The sequence below is a fragment of the Etheostoma cragini genome, chromosome 5 (genome assembly GCF_013103735.1).
Source record: "Etheostoma cragini isolate CJK2018 chromosome 5, CSU_Ecrag_1.0, whole genome shotgun sequence".
NCBI classification, from domain to species: Eukaryota; Metazoa; Chordata; class Actinopteri; order Perciformes; family Percidae; genus Etheostoma; species Etheostoma cragini.
In genome coordinates this window covers 6,458,326-6,478,580 of record NC_048411.1, presented here as the reverse complement: position 1 = coordinate 6,478,580, position 20,255 = coordinate 6,458,326, and positions in this window count along the sequence as shown.

Here is a 20,255-nt window from a genome sequence, read left to right as displayed (position 1 = left end):
TTTTTTCAACAATCTCATGAAAATACCAAAACCAACAATAAATTGGTCCTACTAACTAGTATTTTTTGTGTATCCAAAGCCTTATATATCTTATTCCTCTATGCCGCAGCTCCATGGTTGTCCAAAATCAAACACATCTGTAAGACACAATGTTGCTCTGGGTGACATGTTTCTCATTTACCCTGAATACACACATTTGACTCAATCCCAAATATACCGTCTGGCTGCCAGTAAATAGGCCTACTCAATAGGGAACCAAATGCCAATTCAAGATGCAAAATTCCTATTTTTTATATGAAACTATATTTGTGAACATTTAAAAAAATATCTCTCATCTTTATTAGGAAGCAATGTTAGGCGACTGTACAATATACTGATGCAAGAACTGATACACTTTTGGTACTTTTATATACGTTTTGGACAATAAGAACAGTATGCATGGCTTATCCTATTATAACTTAAATTTGTTCAGAAGGTGGTTTTATTTTGTCCACATTATTTACAAGTGTTGAAACATTTTCTGTATAGTTTTAGAAGTACTTCCTATAAAAACTTTATCACCCTAACATTTCAGAAAACTGCTTCCCAAAGACTTTTCCGACCTCTGAGATCACAGTGAGTCTGGGAGGAATAACTCCATACAGGAGGCTCTTTCTCCCCTCTGCGTTTCAAAGACACATCTGGAGAACTTTTAGATGCACCACTGTCCATTTAAATGCAACTCACATCCTCACATTAACAGGAGGAAACAATAAAGTGTTATTAAGGCGTATAGTGTAATATTGGCAGCAAATAAGCCAACCTAACATGACTATTTTTCTTTAGTTCTCCTCACCAGGTCCAAATGTTTAGTTTTATGGATCTCTGAACCATGGCTGAGTCTTGAGGTTTTAAAACGTGAGGCACTCCTCTGTTCTTAATCCATGTATATGCCTTCAAAGCTGCTGCCATTGCCCAGACTGCTATAAAACCATCCTTTGTATTTAATGGTATAGCTGTATTCTCTGTTTTATGGTGCACCACCAGTAGCCAGCAACTTAAAAGGGTCATTTTTTAAGATTTTATGTTGGCAGCTCAGTCAACTATATTTTGCACCATTGTAAATCAGGAACATATATACAAATCACAGTTAGAATGTAACTTTTAAATGATTTCCTGTAGTTACATATATGAAATACATCCTCTTTAACTGAGTTTGGACTGGGCTTTGAAATTCTAAAATACATAACTAGTGCTTTTCCAGAGTGTGTGACTGCATACATTTGCAAAGCCTTTAAATCGTGCATTTAATTTACCTCGACCGAAGCCTATAATGACGTCACACCCGAGTTCAATGTGTTGCATTTACATGTTGGATTTTTCATTGGGGGATTGCTCTAGCAAGGTCAGCCATAGCAATACCAGCCAGAAGTGGTAATACCTATATGTTGCTACAGCTTTCACAACTGTTGATGCAGGGGGCAGCCATGTTGGATTTTGAACTCCGAGTACTGTGAGGTTGTACATGTTCCGAGCTCAATAATCCAAGGTCAGGGGGCATGTTTCCAACTACCAAATCTGACTTCTGAGTACAAGTATCATGGTTTGCTACAGAACAAAACATTAATGTCTCTGGCTTGTCTGCAGTGCGCTAGAGACCAGATTCCTCTGGAATTCTGTGATCACCGTCAATTCGATAGATAAGTCATATCAATCTTCTGGCTGTTCAATGCCCAAAACCTCAGGCTGTTTGCCTCTTGGTAGTACAGCTTACAGCACGCGATTACGACTATATCAACCATTGAAATCCAGGGGGGAAAGGGAATAGCCAGAAAGGAAAATTAAACAGAGAAACAATTGTTTTCTTTTTCAGACCACAAGTGAGCAAGAGGAGGGGGTGGGGATGGACTACACATGTGGCAGGCAGCCATATGTTTTTGAATAATAGCCATTAGTTTTAAGAGGGTGATGTCAGTGTACGATTGCTGTTCCAGTAACTGTGTTCCTGAAGTCCTGGCTCAGATCCCTGAAATGATTCCTGCAATGCAAGATTCTTATTCTTTACTGAGGAAGGTGAGCGAATATTTGCAATAAACATCACTACATTTGCGAGTGTATTACGTCAGCCGGATAACATAACGTTTTAATCAAATCAAGCTTTTGTTGCATAAGAGTTGGTCTTAAGGATAATGGGGGGGGGGGGATCAGGTCTCCTTCAAGCAGTGGTGGATTTTTGATTCACTCCAATTTCAATTCAAAGCTTTTAACAAGCAGTTAAACCGCTTCCTCTTCAGAAACCTCTCGCTGAGTCGTATCTTCTTTGCCTATGAACTTAGGAAAAGATTTGAGCAAATTCTCAGTTTCTGGATAAGGTTGTTTGATATCAGTGTCAATGATGGCTGTGCTGTTTTGGGAGCACTTCACTGGCTATCACCAGCCACACATAAAAACAATTGGTAAAAAAATGAGAATTTATGAGTGGTCATTAAAAACCGTGAAGTCCAGTCAGAAATAACCACAGATGGCAATTTAAAGCTGTAATGGCAGCAGCTGTGTCAATGTGGGTTTGTGATCTTAAAATGTTTAGAGGAGATAGAGGAGAATTAAAAACAAAATGATCAAAAACAATTCATCAAAAAACAAATTGAATCTATTATACATTTCCATAAAGCAGTTGTCTAACCCTTCCTCACATCCGATAAATTCACAAAACGCCAATCAGTTTGCTATTACGGACTAGTTTGCCAATACTATAAAGATTTAAAACATTGCAAAATATTCTGATAAGAAAACTGTGTGCAAATTGAGTTGGATAGGGTTTCCCTGTTTGCAATACACAAAAGGCACATTTCTCTTTTGCTACATTAGCCATACAGTGCTTCATTTGAAGAAAGCTCCACGGCTCAGAATCATCCAAATCCATTCTGACAGCCTGTTAAAAGTTTAGTTGGTGTTCTCAAAAATGCCTCTTCTGCTTCCAAAGCCAACAATTTTAAGTGATTTTCATAAATTGTTCCCCCTATTAACCACAAGCATCTGTTACTTAGCAAAGTTATGACCAGGATTTAGGGAAGTATAAACCCAGCCAAACTCACTTTCACCAGGTTTTAACTGCATGCATTTCTTTGACATGTATCTTCATTACCTTCATTACCTACTTTACACTAGTGCGCATTATTCTTTGTCGTCATGTGATTGCAAACCTCTCACATCAAAATGAACCGTTTTATCTCAAATCCACCCAATATTTACAAAATAAGGGGGAGGGTTTTGTGTCTTTGCTTTTGTTGAAGGGACCACAAGTCATCAAAAAAATCTTTTGTTTGTCAGTGCCCTTGAGAATGACTGAGCAATTTCTTTAATGTATTTTTATTTATGGTTAATATACCATTTGTCTATTCTACTGATTGCAAAAAAACAGTAATGGTTCAACTTGCTACTGTAAGTGAGTTTGCTGTAAACATATATTATAGGTCTGGATTCAAAACTTCCCCGGCTGCACTTAGTTTCACTTTTTTTTATTGCCATTGACTTAAAGGGGACATATACAGAATTTTCTGGTTCATACGTGATTTGTTTCTACTAAAACATGTTTATATGCTTTAATGTGTAAAGCTCACTAGAGTAGTTGCCCGCCAATTGGAAGGTCGGTGGTTTGATCCCTGGTCCTGCAGTCCCATGTCAAAGTGTCCTTGGGCAAGACACTGAACCATGAGTTGCATTTACATTTAATGGGTGCAAAGCTACGTCACTGAAACTGTTGCAAAATTAAAGAACCCCGAGCAAACAGGTTTCATAAAAACAAGACTCGCTGACCTGGTGGTAGAGTCACAGGGAAGGTCAGAGGATCACCAAAGTCATGTATGAATGTTTGTTCAAGATTTCATATTAATTCATCTGATACTTGTTAAAACACACAAGCGGTGGAAATAGGTCTGGCAATGTAAGACTAATTGACAAGTGTCTCCTGCAAGGGCAGTTCAGAAACTCTACATCAATGAGAAAATTCACACACTAAGCATCCCTTGACTATGCGTCTTTGATTATTTCACAAAGCCTACTGGAAAATTAACAGTAGATCCATCAAGCCAGCAGTTATTGAAGGGTAGTTACTCATGTATAATAGCAGCTTTCACTGACTACTATCTTTCTCCCAGGGTTGTTCCATCATGCCCTTTGTGACTTCAGAACACAAGTGATTATTCTCTGGGTTGAATCTCTCAGCCCGGGGGGCGGCTTTGAACTTTGGCTGCCTACTTATTATGTTATCATGATATATTTATGCAAAAAAGACAGCTTTATGGGTTTTTTCCGCCTGAAATGAACGCACATTGCACATTTAGTTTTCCTGGAACGGTTCCCTTCGGAAAATGTTGAAGGTACAAGTAGTCTTTGAAAAGAATGCACATATTTTCTAGCTCTAATGCTGAATGTACTCTTACCAGGAAACAAGTGAAACAATTTACATAAGAGTCACTTAGAAACTGTGAGAGAAATAAATGCACAATGTCAGCTTTGTTCAATTTGCAACATTTAATACATCTAAATTATAGCATTCAGATAATATATGTCTTGTGTGTTTAACCTTGCAACAATGAGCAGGATCAGAGGACCAAAGGTTTCATTAGTCACTGTAAAAACTTCAATAAAAAAGGGGATTCTTGTACCACTCAGAGACATGTGAAAGGGCAAAGATATGATTGTTTGATTACAGACAATTTAGATTTTTGAGGGCTATAATTGTGATTGTAGAAATTAAAACTAATATTGTGATTCTGTGCGTGGGTTGGATCAGTTCTCTGAGTCATGATGTGGATTGCACAGCCAAGTGGGAACTCTAATTGTAAGTCTCCAAATCTATGGAAACCCTTTTCTGCCAGGAAAAGTATAAAAACATAGATGACAATAAATTTTAGATTTAGAAGATATTTCATAATTGAGAAATAAGTCATAATGATATAATGGTGAGTAAAAATTATATAGTACATATGTAGATAATAGCAATTAAAAATGTACTTTCTAACATGTTTTCATATATCTAACATTGATACTAGTATCCCATAATTTTTACATGGAAGCATTTACTGAGTAAAAATCCTGACCTAAAATCTCATGATTTTGATCAAGTAAATATAGATATGATATCCTATTTTTCACAACTTTTTATTTTTAACCATTCCATCACTTAACTTTAGCCCTTATTTCCTACTTCACTGATCAGAAGCAAATCAGCTCTGGTTTGGCACTCGCAAATCGGCGCTCATGTTGCTATGTGTGAATTGTTCAATGATTGCCTTGCGGATGCAATCCCGATATCTGGACTTGTTTGGGGGGGTCTGTCTGGGAGCTATAGCGAATTAAAGTGATGTCACAGCTATCACACTAGCTGTTCTTCCACTAGCATCAATGCCTCTATATAATCTCACATTCGGCATGTCTTTAAGATGTCCATCTAGTAAAATAATTAAATAATTTCCTGGGGTTTACCATATTTGAAGATAGATATGCGTTTACTACAGCTTTTGCTTTTAGAAGTTAAGCCATAATTAAATTAAAAGAGTTAAACAAGCCATACGGCTTGTTAATAATAGTTCTCATTATATCAAGATGGTGTGTCACTACTCAGCAGGAGTGGTTGAAAGAGAGACCGTGAGTGAGTCATTTTGTCCCTCGCCTGGATGAAATTACGAGGAAGCAGGAGTGTTTTAGTCAAATTCATCTCATGACTCACACACCAGCCTGCCTATTTCTCAGCCTGCTAGCATCTTAGCTACAGGTGTTTTGTTTTTGACCCCGCCTGCCTCTTTGCTTGCTTCTCCAATGCCTGTTTCTCCACCTGGGGGAGAGGCAGAAACTATATCAGAGGAACTAGGTTGACCTGGTGGAGCTGAAGACCTTAGGAAGGAGGCTTGCAGGGAGCGTAATTGGCAGTTAATTTTCTTGAAAGCTTGTGAGAAGGTATCTAAGATACTCTGGCTCAACAAATCTATTCCAGACAAGGATTAACATTTTCTTTCCAGTCCAACTCCTCCACCTGCTAAAGAGTTGTGTTTTTGTAAGCTTGTTAGCACCACCAAGGCTCCCCTAAAATGTTTGATATACTCCAGTGCCCACTAACACCCACCAGGCTGTCTGTTGCTAGGTCTGCTAGCATTTGGACTTCTGAGTTTTTGTCTGTCATCTGGCCTGCTCCCTTGTCTGCTTCTCCGGAACTGCTACTTGGTCAGCAAACCCCCCCGACCACCATCAGTCCTATGAGGGTACTCGCCAGGCTATTTTTCCTGGGAACCGTGGAGGACGCAAGAGATGACATGGTTGATATGGGTCCCAATGCCATGCACAGCCACTCTTCAGCCCTGAGTCCCAGCATTTTTGCCAGTCAGATTGCAACTACAAGCATAACTGTTTGTAGTTGCAATCTGACCGTAATGTTGTGTTACTCTTCATATAACTATGAAGAGTAACACAACAATATGGTTAATTTACACACACACACACACACACACACAGACACACACACACACAGTAGAGGCTCTGTCCTTGATGAAACTCAGTCACCCCATGTCTGCATCAGAGCGTATCACATAGCTTGGCAACACACATTGTCTGACGCAAAGCACAAGGGATGCTGAACAAACAGCAGATTTATTTCACCAAAATGACACAAAATAACTGAAAGCGCAAGCCCCAGTTACATTTCCACTGCAAACCCTTATGTTTAACACAGCATCTTGTCAAAAACCGTAGCTCACACTGTGTGCTGGGGAGATAGACAGATGGCCTTCCCGTTATATTGCTTCCACACAAATGAGGAGGGTTTAACAATGGGCGCAAATCTGATCTAACAGTTGGGGGGGTAACATAAAATTTCTGAAGAGCATTTTTGGAAGGGAACACAAATAATACAGCCACAATTATACTTGTAGAGGACACGTGTACACAGAAAAGCTTTAATACTATAATCAAATATAAAAAAAAAATTATTCAATTTTATTTTATTTATAGTATCAACTGATAACAAGAGTCTTGAGACACTTTACAGATAGAGTAGGTCTACACCACACTGTATATGTTTAAATATTCTAGATATGAGAACTTATTCTACTTACTTGGCGTTTTTGTTATGGTTGGGGTCTTGTTTCCAGTTTTCCAGTTCCTTTTTGTTTTTTTTCCCCATTTAGTTTTTCTGTTGGCCCTGCCTCTCTCTTCGTCTCCTGTGTTTTCCCCTTCCCCTGCCGCTTACTCCTGCCAGCTGACTACCCACACCTATTTGTCATTCCACCATCACCTCTTCTGCCGCACACACCTACCAGTCATCTACAATCAAGCCCAGTACTTCAACCACTCACAGTCTTTGCTTGATTATTGTCTCAGCTACCCTGGTAATACATGCCACAAGCTCTATCGCAGTCCTTTTGTTTTACTTACCTCTCTCAGTCCATCACCCATTCTTACCACTTGTGTCTCTCCCCTGCCTCCCTCGCCATCCTGCTCCAGGGCCCAGGTCCCTCGCCATCCCACCCAGCCCTCAGGTCCCTTGCCATCCTAACCAACCCCTGCCAGGCTTCCCCAGCCCTTGTGCCCTAGCTCCCGTTGTTTGCGCTCACCTCCCCACATCACAAAATGATCTTGTGTCCTCCACAGAAGATATATATTTAACTGCAGCAAACCCACTAATCAACCACTTGACATCATATTGAGCAAAACAACCTGTAGATCTTTACATTAACCCTAATATCAGTTTACACACATAACATTAGGATTATTGTCGTGTTAACGTTAGTTGTAGTGGGTGCATTTCTATCCAAGGTATTTAACTAGCTAGATAACTTTATTATTTTTGCTATTACATTACACTAACATAGCAATTTTTTGTCATGACTATTTGAGAAAACAAAAACATAATCTGATGTTTAATGTGAATAAAACAGCCTTAAACCGCCTTCTGACTACAATTGTGTCCCCCTGGTGGGATTTACGCCTTTAGGTTTCACCAGGGTTGTCTGGTAAGGGTTCGAGCCTCCTTTGGAAAATTCAAAAGGAGGCTTGATTATGGGTATATCCTAGGCCCACCGTACCCAGTTCCTTTTAAGTATTCAAGTTATTCTCACTCACTAAACTGAACCGGGTTGTGCAAGTTATTTGAAGATTCAAGATTATTTTATTGTCATTCCAAAAACACTTTGTGAAGTGCAGTGTAAAACGAAATTACGTTGCATTGGACCACAATAAAAATAAACATAGAAACCTATCAGCAGCTAAAAAGGGCATTTATAAATAATGTTAAAATATGATATATAAAAAAGATAGCTTGCATTTAAAAAATATGAGAAATGTAGAGATTTGCATGCATGTACGCACATCCCACACATATACATCATATGCACACATACTGTATTTTCCATCTTGTCTCAGTTCACAGTGTGGTGCTGTTCAACCGTCTGATTGCAGTTGGGAAAAAAAATGTTGCAGAACCGCACAGACCTACTCCTTAGGCTGCAATACCGCTCGCCTGAGGCCAAGAGAAAGAACAAACTGTGGCAGGTGTGTGTAGAGTCCTTAATGGGTTTTTTTGCCCTTGAAAGGCCACATTGTTTGGCCAGGTCCTCAATAGGTGGCAGCGTTACCCCAATGATTCTCTCAGCTGACCTCACCACCCTCCTCAGGGCTTTTTTCTCTGATGCGCTGCTGCTCTCATGCCAGAGGGGGATGTTGCTTGTTAGCACTCTCAGTAGTTCCCCTGTAGAAGGTGGTGAGGACTGTTTGGTTGAAATGGGCCTTTTTCAGTCTCCTTAAGAAGTGCAGGCGTTGGTTGGCTTTTAATGAGGGAGGAGGTATGCAGGGACCAGGTCAGGTGGTTATACATGTGAACCCCTAGAAACTTCACATGCTCCACAGTCTCCACAGAGCGCTGTTAATGTGTTCTGATATGTGCTTAGGCCAGTTTCTTCTGATGTCGATCACCAACTCTTTGGTTTTCTGAGCATTCACAATAAAGTTGTTGTTTTGGCACCATTCTGTGAGGTGTTTCACCTTTTCTTGTAATTGCCGTCGTCACTACCCTGGATGGACTCACCACTGTCTTCAGCATATTTAATAATGTGATTGGTGTTGAATTTTGCCCAGCAGTCATAAGGGTGTATAGCAGAGGGCTCAAGACGCACCCCTGGGGTGAGGTGGTACTCAATAAAGCAGTGGATGAAGAGTTAGCCCCCACTCGTACAACCACAGGCCTGTTACTCAGGAAATCAAGAATCCAGTTATGAAGGTGTGTATTCATCTCCAGTGGGTCAAGTTTGTTAACAAAATGCTGGGGGATTATGGTGGTAAATGCCAAACTGAAATCAATGAACAGCATCCGGCCCTGCACATTCTTATTCTCTAGGTGTTCCAGGCTCAGGCGAACTGCAATTGCTATTGCATCCTCTGTTAAGCGGTTTAAAGCAAGAAAATTGAAGCGAGTCAAAGAATGAGGACAAGATAGAGGGAATGTGTTCCTTGACCAGTCTTTCACTTCATTATTAGAGGGGTTAGTGCTATTCAACGGTAGTTATTTAAACAGGAAATGGAATATTTTTTTGACACAGGGGTGATGGCTGAGGTTTTATAGCAGGATGGCACAAATGCTTGACACCAAGAGGTGTTAAAAATGTCTGTAAGAAACTGTGTGAGTTGTTCTGCACACTGCTTTAACACTTGGCCCGATATTTTTGCCACTCTGATGGCTTTGTTTAGATTTGCACGAGCTAACCTGAGGGCAACCTCATCACCAGATTTAAGAGCAGGGTTTTTTGTCTTTCAACAGTGATGTTACTGTGGCTTCTCATTTGCTCTGACTGTGTTGTTTTTAGTGACACAGACATCCTCCATGCATTTATAGATGTAACTGGATACAGCATCAGCATACTCGTTGATGTCTGTGCCCTGGGTATTAGTAGCCGCATTTCTAAACACTGACCAGTCTGTATTTTCAAAGCAGCCTCGTAATACAATCATGGCTCCCTGCGGCCAGACCCTCAACTGCTTTGTGAAGGGCTTGGTTCTGGTAAGCAGAGGCCTATTGTATATGTAGGTATTAGCATGACAACAATATGTTCTGATGATCCCAGATTGGCAGGACGCTGCTTTGAACGCAGTCTTGATGTTAGTGTACACATGGTCTAGTGTATTTTCACCTCTTGTCACATGCTTGAAAAAGTGGGGAGGAACTTTTTTCATGTTCGCCTGTTGAAATTTCAGGCAACAAGGAACGCCCCCCTTAGTGTATGTGGTGTGCAGTTTGCTGATGTGTTGAGAACGTCCAGAATTCTCTCGGAAGATAGTAAGGGCGGGGTTTAACAGACAGAACCTCAATGTCCGGGAAACAGCATGAAAACGACCTGTTAATGTATATGCAGACTCCACCCCCGCGAGTTTTCCCACCGAGAGTCCTGGTCCTGTCAGCCCGGAAGGTTGTCAGTCCGCCAATAGCCCTATCTGAGAGACACTTGTTCAGCCAGGTCTCTGTTAGGACTAGTGCACAGTTGTCTCTCAGCTGCCGTGATGATGTTAAATATATATGCTTTCTTTAAGCAAAATTATCAGGAAACGTACAAACTTTCATTGTTATGCAGATGATACTCAATTGTATCTATCGATCAAGCCGGATGAAACTAATCAGTTAGCTAAACTTCAAATGTGCCTTCAGGGTATTAAAACCTGGATGACCTGTAATTTTCTAATGTTAAACTCAGATAAAACTGAAGTTATTGCTCTGGGGCCCAAGCACCTCCATGACGCATTATCCAAAAAGATTGTTACTCTGGATGGCATCACCCTGGCCTCCAGCACCACTGTGAGGAATCTTGGAGTTATCTTTGATCAGGACATGTCCTTTAATTCCCACATAAAGCAAATTTCAAGGATCGCCTTTTTTCACCTATGCAATATTGCAAATATCAGGAATATCCTGTCTAAGAATGATGCAGAAAAACTAGTCCATGAATGTGTTACTTCAAGGCTGGATTACTCCAATTCTTTATTATCAGGGTGCTCGAAAAAATCCATAAAGACTCTTTAGCTAATCCAGAATGCTGCAGCACGTGTTCTGACAGGAACCAGGAAAAGAATGCAGGGTTAATTGTGGTTCCTAGAGTCTCTAAAAGTAGAATGGGAGCCAGAGCGTTCAGCTATCAGACCTCCTCTGCTGTGGAACCAGGTTCCAGTTTGGGTTCAGGAGGCAGACACCGTCCCCACATTTAAGAGTAGGCTTAAGAATTTCTTCTTTGATAAAGCTTATAGTCAAAGAGATAACTGTTGTTGTGATTTAGCACTATATAAATAAAATTGAATATTACATTGTTAAGGAGTGAGGAGTTTCAGCTTCCGCCTAATCCGGCCCACCTGCTTCTTGTCATAGTTGTCAGATTTATCTATCATATAATCATTGGTATAGTAAAACTAGAGGAAGGCAGGGCATTACTAACCTCGCTCTGGGGAGTCATTCCCTGGAGTCTTTATGTTATTTTTTTGCCCAGGATGTTTCCTTGGATCAGGGAGGCTCCAAAATCATGGTAGCAGCTGTCGCCATCGTCCCACTACACGTAATGTGATGACATGTTACATCCTGCTACGCTCTGCTATGCCCTGCTACGTCCTGCTGTGCCTTGTTATGCCGCACAGTGCCCTGCTATGCCATGAACTACTACAAAGAACTATTAAAAACTACTATTTTTTGTGACTGTTATTGCCACTCTTCATTTTAACCCCAATCGGTCGTCAGACACCAACTACAAAGAGCTTGGGTCTGTCCGAGGTTTCTGCCAGAAGGAAGTTTTTCCTCACAACTGTAGCACTGTTGCTTGCTCTTGAGGAAACTACTAGAACTGTTGGGTCCTTGTATATTATAGAGTGGTCTAGACCTACTCTATCTGTAAAGTGTCTCAATATAACTCTTGTTATGAATTTATATTATAAATAAACTTGAATTTAATATAATTTAAATTCAGCCAGAGATAGTCTATTTTACTTTCCATTGAGAGGACGTTTGCTACCAGAATAGATGGTAACGGCGTCCTAAAGGGATTTGCTCTCAGCCTGGCATAGGCTCCGCCACGGCAACCCTGTTTCTGCTTCCTTGTACTCCGAGCCACCATCGTCTTTTCCGGGCAGTGTTAGAGAAGGCTGCTGGCATAGAGCTGGTCACGCCAGGTATACACAGCAGTCTAAAATCATTCCTTTTGTTTGTGCTGCTCAGATCAAGTGTCCTGGCTCTGATTATGGCAGCATTAACATCCGATTATGTCAATCATAGACTAGGTGCCTTGTAGTAGTCCGCTCGGGTTCAGAGGCGTTCTTGTTGTCTTCTTTGTGAGCCGATGCAGGAAATGCCTTTTCTAATCATGTTAAAGTTCCAAGATTTAATATATTTAATGCGTTAAATTACAAAATAACCACAATATGTTGTTTAATAAAGATCTATAAGACAATATTTGCATGAAACAATGCTGTAAAAAGGGTTATTAGCCCCACCCCATTCAATAATGAAGTTTATAAAAATATAAGAATGATTTCACAAAACTGCTGTAAACTGCAATGAAGCTAATTTAAAATTGTTTAGAAAAATCCTGTAATGATATTAAAACCAGATAGAGATGTATTAATTAATTATTGAATAAGAAAAAGGCATATGCAACTATTCCATCTCAGTTATCTTCTTTATTTGTTCTTCATTTGTCATGTGCTTTGCATGTTAATTTGTTTGCTTTGTTTTAATTGTTAATTCAATTTCTGGCATTATTTTTTCATGTTGCTTTGGGCATGGCATGCTTATATTTTGTAGTGTTGATGTATGATGTGACTTGACCTCCTTGTTCTCAATTAGTGTAGATTTGAGTTATCTGTGGAACAGTGAAGGGGCCATGTTTTAAGAGTGTGTGGAACAGAGAGTTTGGGACACAGAACGTGGAACAGAGAGCTGCTGGCATAAGCTGTTTCTAACCACACGTTTTATGCAAACGAAGTAATATTGAATAGAAAATGTCTCACGGAAACAGTAAAATTTGATTGAATTTCATGGATATTGGCTCAAAGTGTTTTATGCTACTGTGTCAACTCCACGCCGTAGCTACGCTGTTTCTCCTCCGACTGGCAGTGACTTTGAAGATTTTATCGTCAGGTGTAAGATCACAGGGTTGGGCTACAAAATGGATACAAGCACGGTGTCCTCCATAGTATTGGAGGTTTGCAAAGGGCTGTGGACTGCACTGCAACACGAATATTTGCCCTGCCCCAACCAGCTGAACCTCCTGGGACCGGAGTCCAAATCCTCCATGTTATTGTTGCTTATGCTGCTTTTCCCCTTCACTGCAGTCTCATGCGTCCCTTTCCAGGTATGTCACCACAATTAATTAAAGCATAATACATTGTATGTTCATCAGCATGTTTGTTATACCTATGACTATGGTATATAATTACTCCAGAGCAAGTTCGGTGACTCAAAATGCCTTTGGCATCATGACTGCGCTGTGGAGAATTCTGGGAAGACCATTTGAATTCCAGCCAGACAATGCTGTGAGTGTAGTTACAGCGTGTGTTGTCCTGCATAACTGCAGGTGAGAACCCCAGAGAGCCGATACATACCACCACATATTGCAGACTGTGACTCTGATGGATCAGTGCAGCCTGGAGAGTAGCAAAGAATGGTGGCAGACAACGCAAACTTTGCCCCCACAGATCCAACGCCTGTCCAGGTCCCGTTCCACCAGAGCTGCCATAGCTGCTTCAAATGACTTAAAGTTTTTTTTTCCAGTCTCAACATAGAACTGTTCCATGGCAAGATAAATGTCTGCTGTGGTAAACTTGGTCATGTAGATCTCCATGATGTAACCATGAATGTTGTATTGTAAATAATCAACAAAAAACAAACTTTCTGTGGTATTCTTTATTTACTTTAATGCCATTGGAAACATACTTTCACTGGCTTTATTTGCATTAGTTTTTTTTTACCGAACTTCAGATAATTCATTTGACAAGTGGATGGAAACTTAGATCCAGAAAGCGCATGGAGCAGAGACAGAAGCGCATTGGTGAGAAGGAGAAAGAAATGAAAAAAAGAGCAATCACACACAAGGAAGAAAGGAGAGAGAGCTGGAGAAGGAGGATGAGCTGACAAGAAAGTGGGGCTGGCCAAACGGAGACAACGCTACTGGAGCCAATAGCAGGGACAGTTAGTGTGCTGAAGATAGCGACTGAACCCCAGACAAGCGGTGATGGCTTGTCTGGTTCCCACGGGTCCCACTGCTCTCCCTTGGAAAAAAGAACCAAGATTGACGAGCATTATCTGATTCAGAAACACGCAGTCTTCCTGGGTATAACCCATTGGTGTTAAACGAGTATCAGAGATATATTGGAGACAGTTTAGAGCCAAAAAGGACACTGAGTTGGCTTTTTTCCTCCTTGACAACCAACCATTGAGCTTCACTAATTCCTCACGGCTACTAGAAGGGATGGGCGTTTTTAGTCATTAATGTTAATAACTATCAGCTGAGAAATGTAAGACTATTGTATGTGGAAGGTTAATCTGAAGAGGTGTGATTTGATGAGTGTTTTAAAAGTGTCCAGGTCAATGCAGTCAATGATCCCAGAGGGAGGGGGCTGCAATGGTGAAAGCTCTGTAACCCCAGGTACCATGCTGGGTCCTAAGTGGTGGGGGGAGGAGGTTACAGAGGGGATTGTGGCTGTGGAGCAGGTGCACATAGTGAGTTTTTAGTAGATAAACTAGACTATGCAAAGAATAGTTTTGTCAGAAGTTAACATTACGCATGGTTGAAGATTGCAAACCATCTTGCTTCGAGTTTAGGCTAAATGGAGAGAGGTAGAATTGTACAAGTTGGTCACTTGTGCAGCATACAGGGTTGTGGCAGAGACATTTGATGTCAGCGAGACAAATGTACATCACTGTGTACTGTATATGCGGTGTGCAGGGCCATAGGATTCAATCTGTTGAACCAATTCATCAATTTACCCAACTTGCCTGAGGCAAAAGCACCACAACTCCACTATGCAACTTGTGCCACATGTGTACAGCGCACTGGATCCTGATACTTTCCCCATCCGACAAATACCAAGACTATAGTCATGTATTACACGTTTTCTACATCTCAACTTATTCAGCAAAGCTGTTTCTATCTCCCATTTTGCGCATTAACTCTTTTTCGAAAAAAAGGTAAAAACCACCTTGAGCGAGCTTAAACACTTTTTTACAATTTTTCTTTCTCAAATGTTGCCGTTTTCATGGACATTTTCTATTGTGCTTCATTATGCGCATTAAAATACGTTGATGGAAACATGACTTGTGACCTTGTATACAGACGACTCTGAGGTTGCAGTCTCTTAAGCGGTTGTTTATGGCTGTCAACATTGCCATTTAGCTATTCTGCTGCACTGTGTATCAAAGTCTGGCAATGCAAGACACTGACATTGTGGGACATCGGATTCAGCATTCTCAACCTGGCAGACCCCCGTAAACTTTGAGTCAATGTAGAAGAAGAAGGATGACGACTCCCTCCAGTATATTAAATTTGGACTGCAGTAACTATTTTAAACGCTTGCTGTCATTTTACATAATGCACCTTTACCATTCTTCAAACAATCACAAACCTAAAATGACATTCTTTCTCAATTATTCTTGTGAAAAACTTTATTTCGTACAGTATAGGTGTCATCTGTTCAATTTGCACTACACAAAATCATGTATTATTTTCATTTTGTTAGGGTTTGTTCGCAACAGCCACCCCCACAGTTAACACTGCGAGTCGCTGCCAAGTCAAAGCTCATGAAAAAGAACCTGAGGCGGGTTGGCACCCTGTGATGACAAAACAAGGCTGGGCACGACTTTTGACAGTGGCTTGTTCAAAACATGTCTGATGATTTGGGCCTTTGTGTTTTCTCTGATTAAATAAACTTGAAATCACGAGCTGCTAAGAAAACACTTATAAATTTGATGTCAGAATGATATTCCAGTGGGAGGATTTTTCCAGCTCCATATGTTTATTTAGTACACTTAAGGGGGAAAAAAATCCCCGGGGCACTATATTTCATTACACAGGCTCACACACATACACACACACACACACACACACACACACACACAATAGAGAAAGCAACGCCTCATTGACACATTCTCCTACACTAACCTTTTAAAATACAGTCATAGTCTTGTCCAGGGTTTTTCAAACTTTTCCAACACATCATTTTTTTTTTTTATTCCACAAATTGTCACCATTTAGGCGGTCAAGAGCATTGACCAGAGCACTGAGCTCCAAATATCAGTGTTAGTAATCTCCATGGAAATATTTTGATGCAATCAAGCAAAACTACATGAGGTTTTTACCCTTAAGCTTGAGAAATTCCAGTGTCCCATATTATGACTTTGTGGTTTAAGTCATGTTATGTTCTGTCAACAGCCATTTTAAAATACAAGGCCAACCTGGAAGTTTTCATAGTTAAACCTTCTGAGAGGGATCTTGTTTTCATTTCAGTTGTACTGTATTTCAAGAACTATAATGTCAGGAAATGCCTCATAAGTTTGATTTGACATTTATACATTCCTCAACAACTGATTTGTTTGTCTAATTTGCTATTTTTGTCACTTTCCTAAAGCTTTTGGGCAGTAGTTGTAGCAGAGTAGCAAAATAATCTGATGACTTGCTGTGGATCCTTCTCATCAAGAAAGCCTTCTGGGAAATCAAAATTAGAATCAGTTCTTGTGCCAAAATTAGGTTCTGGGAAGTAATGGTGCTTCAAATTGGGTCATGTTTACTGTGTTCTTGAATTTTGACAGAAGTCCGTTTGAATTACTCATTGATGTGGTATTCACAACTTTGGAGGGGGAAGTAGGAATTTTTTAATGGCTTCAAGATTACATGTTGCATTTTTAAAGGGTCAGTTCTTTGTAATCATAGAAAAACACATTTTTCCACTTACGTTGGTATATGGCCATGTAAATGTTTTTTTTTTCTTTTAGTTGCACAGGATTTGAGATATCCAAGTCTGAGATATTTTTCCCTCACTCAAGGCCGGTGAATGGGATTTTGTTTGTGGTACTTATAGCATTTAAAATGATATCGTATCAGGCACCTGTGTGGCTACGTACCATATACAGAGGTTTACTCCTCAAAGCAGCAGCCATGGGTTAGACACCAACCTGTGGCCCTTTGCTCCATGTCATTGCCCCTCTCTCCCCCTTCCATGTGTTCAGATTTCCAATAAATCATGGCCTAAAATGCCCCAAAAATAATCTTACAAAATTAAATGATATGACAAAATTAATTCTACACTTTTTAAGATTGTCATTTAGCATCAATGGAAGAACACTGTTGCAACCAGTAGCACACTGGTTGCAACAATATTCTCATGTGTTGCGTTGCATATTCAACTTGAATATATGATCTCATAAGATCTGTTTGAAGGCAGCAGAAATGGATTAGAAACCTAGTGCAACATGGCCAAGGTATCGGCCATCCTCTAATTATTTTTATTTTTATTATTAATTATTGAAAATGTGTTTCTCTTAGGCTATATGATGTTTTAAAATGCTGGTTTCTACAGAAGGCCAACAGTAACCCCATTCCTTAAGTGCATGTAAACTGTTTGCAAACCCATTTACTCACTTTCAGCTTTTATTTATGTCAGTGGATGAAGCCCAAAAGTGTAATTGAGCAAAACTCTTGAATTTCTGTCGCAATAGAGTGATGACAGGGCTTTAGTGTGCTATAGATCCACAAATCTAGAATTCAGTTTGTGGTCCAGGATATTTCCCTACCACCAAAGGAATAAACGAAAGAGATCTTGGGAAATAAGCTGTTTGGCATTAAAATGAAAGCAAAGTTATGGAAGTTAGATGGATATTCACTTTAAACTCTGATGATCTGCTTTTAATTTTAACCTTATGTTAGGATGTTTTCTTCTGTGATTGACGATTATAATTCTGGAGAATTTTTTTCTCATTTAAAGGCCCCATATTATGCTCATTTTCAGGTTCATACTTGTATTTTGAGGTTGTACCAGGATAGGTTTAAAAGGTTTTATCTGAAAAAACACCCTTTTTTTGTTGTCCTGCACATTGTTGCAGATCCTGTGTGTTTAAGTCTCTGTTTTAGCTACAGAGTGAGGTATCTCACTTGTTTTAGCAACAAAATAGCTAAAACAAGCTGTTTCTCTAACTTTGGTCAGTACAAGGCAGGATTAGCTGGGAGATTTCTTCTAAACGAGGGCACACTTATCGAATACTTGCAGAACAAGGACATGGAAGTAGTTATTTTGTGGATTATGGTGAACTAGTGTGTGTTGTAGCAGTGTTTTGCCATTGAGAACGAGATAGCATGCTAGCGCTAGCATGCTATGGTTAGTAACTTCTTCTTGGCTAGTGACGTAGAAAGCCATGCAGATTTTGAACAGCTCACTCAGAGACTGAAGGCAGAAGACATTCAGAAACCGTATCTCACTCAAAAGATCCCACTCAAAAGATTTTTCTCTGGTGTGGAAGCACCAGAGAAAGAAAATAACACCCCAAAACCCAGAAATAATTGTTTATTGTATTGTTGTTGTTATTTATAACTGTTTAATCACTTTGTTTCATAACTGGACACTTTAACCATGACCAGATGATTCCACAGCTAACTTTGAATAACTTTGAAAATAACTTAGTGAGGCCTCTTGTGCATAGTCAATCTTTAAAAAAATTTAACTTAGGGACAACTCTTGAGCTATTAAGCACAAGAGTCATCTCTAAGTTAATTTTAGATTATTTTTAAATTTTTAGATTATTTTTACATTATTTAAAGTCAATATAGCAACACTATTGCGATGGCATGATGGGCTACAAACATGGGGTTTCTTCTTTCTCCTGCATTCATTTCAAAACTGCAGAAACTAACACCAGACTACCAGACTGGAGTTAAGGATTATAGGCCTATCACAAACGTTTGGGCACAGCGTTCCCCTCCGCTATGCGCCGTTCTTCTCTGCTCTACGGCCAGTTTACAGCATCAACACTCAGTTAACAATTAATTTGTAGACAATTAAGACGCGGACATACCATTAACACAAGTTGGTTGGGAAATGTCAAGACAGAAACACAACCTTCTGTCTCTCAATGAGGCTGTTTTCACCGCAAGCGTGTCTGCTTCACTTCCACTTTTGCAGACTTTATGACGAGCCACATCCAAAACAGCCCAGCGGCCGATAAAAACCTACAGGAGAATTATGACATGACCATTTTTTTAACTCACGTGCCAGTTTTGGCGGCCCTCTGGAGCACCACTATGACGAAAGTGCTGTTGGAAATTTAAGGTACTTAAACAATATTATGTACTATTGCACTATAAGCATGCAACATTTTTAACGTGTATTCACTAAATTTTTAAGTATTGCTACTTAAAGGGGAGAAAACTGTCACCAAGCTGCGAACATTGCTCACTTGTCATTAAACATGACTGCATTCCCTTCAGGTTAGTTGGTTACCAGGTCTTGGTATTGAGTTTGCTGGCTCACTGTCATGGTAAACTGGGACGCTTGATGGAATTGAGCCACTTTTAATGACATTTGTTTTACATCTGCTTTTTCTTCTATGACAAGTCCACATTTCTGCCACGAAATTGATTGTATTGTTTTGAATTACTTAATGACACAGACACCTAGTATGTATGAAAGTAGCATTTTAGAGTTCATTCATTTTACAAAATCTTATTAGACTTTGCCTAGAGCAGGATAACCAAAATTGAAATTCAACTAACAGAGATAATATCATTTACTGAGCCTGGGGCTTTACTTTTTTTTTTTCTCATTTGGCATAATAATCTCTTGATTTATCCTGCCCCACAGGTTTTATGTTCCACTGGTTTCAGACAAACAGTAAACATTGGAATACTTTATATAAGACACTGTTTGACACCATGCACATCTGCATTCATTTTGGTTCTTATTTAAGCAAAATCTGCAACACTAAAAGCTTTTCAGTGTTCAAAATCCCATCTAGTCCCCAGAAAAAAAGAATAACCACTGTTAAAAAGTAGAGTTGGCTGGTGATATAATGCTGCTAGGTTACAGTAGAAATAGAGGAATGCCGGTGTGAACCGTGGACAGCAGTTTAAAGTTAAGAATGAGTCTGGAGAAAAGACTGTCTCATGTTTCACTGACACTGAATGGGAGATTGAACTGCTATTTGTCCAAGCCTGCAGGGCTTATAATGAACGACATGGTGTTTCTGTTACGGCAACAGTATCAGGTCATAGATC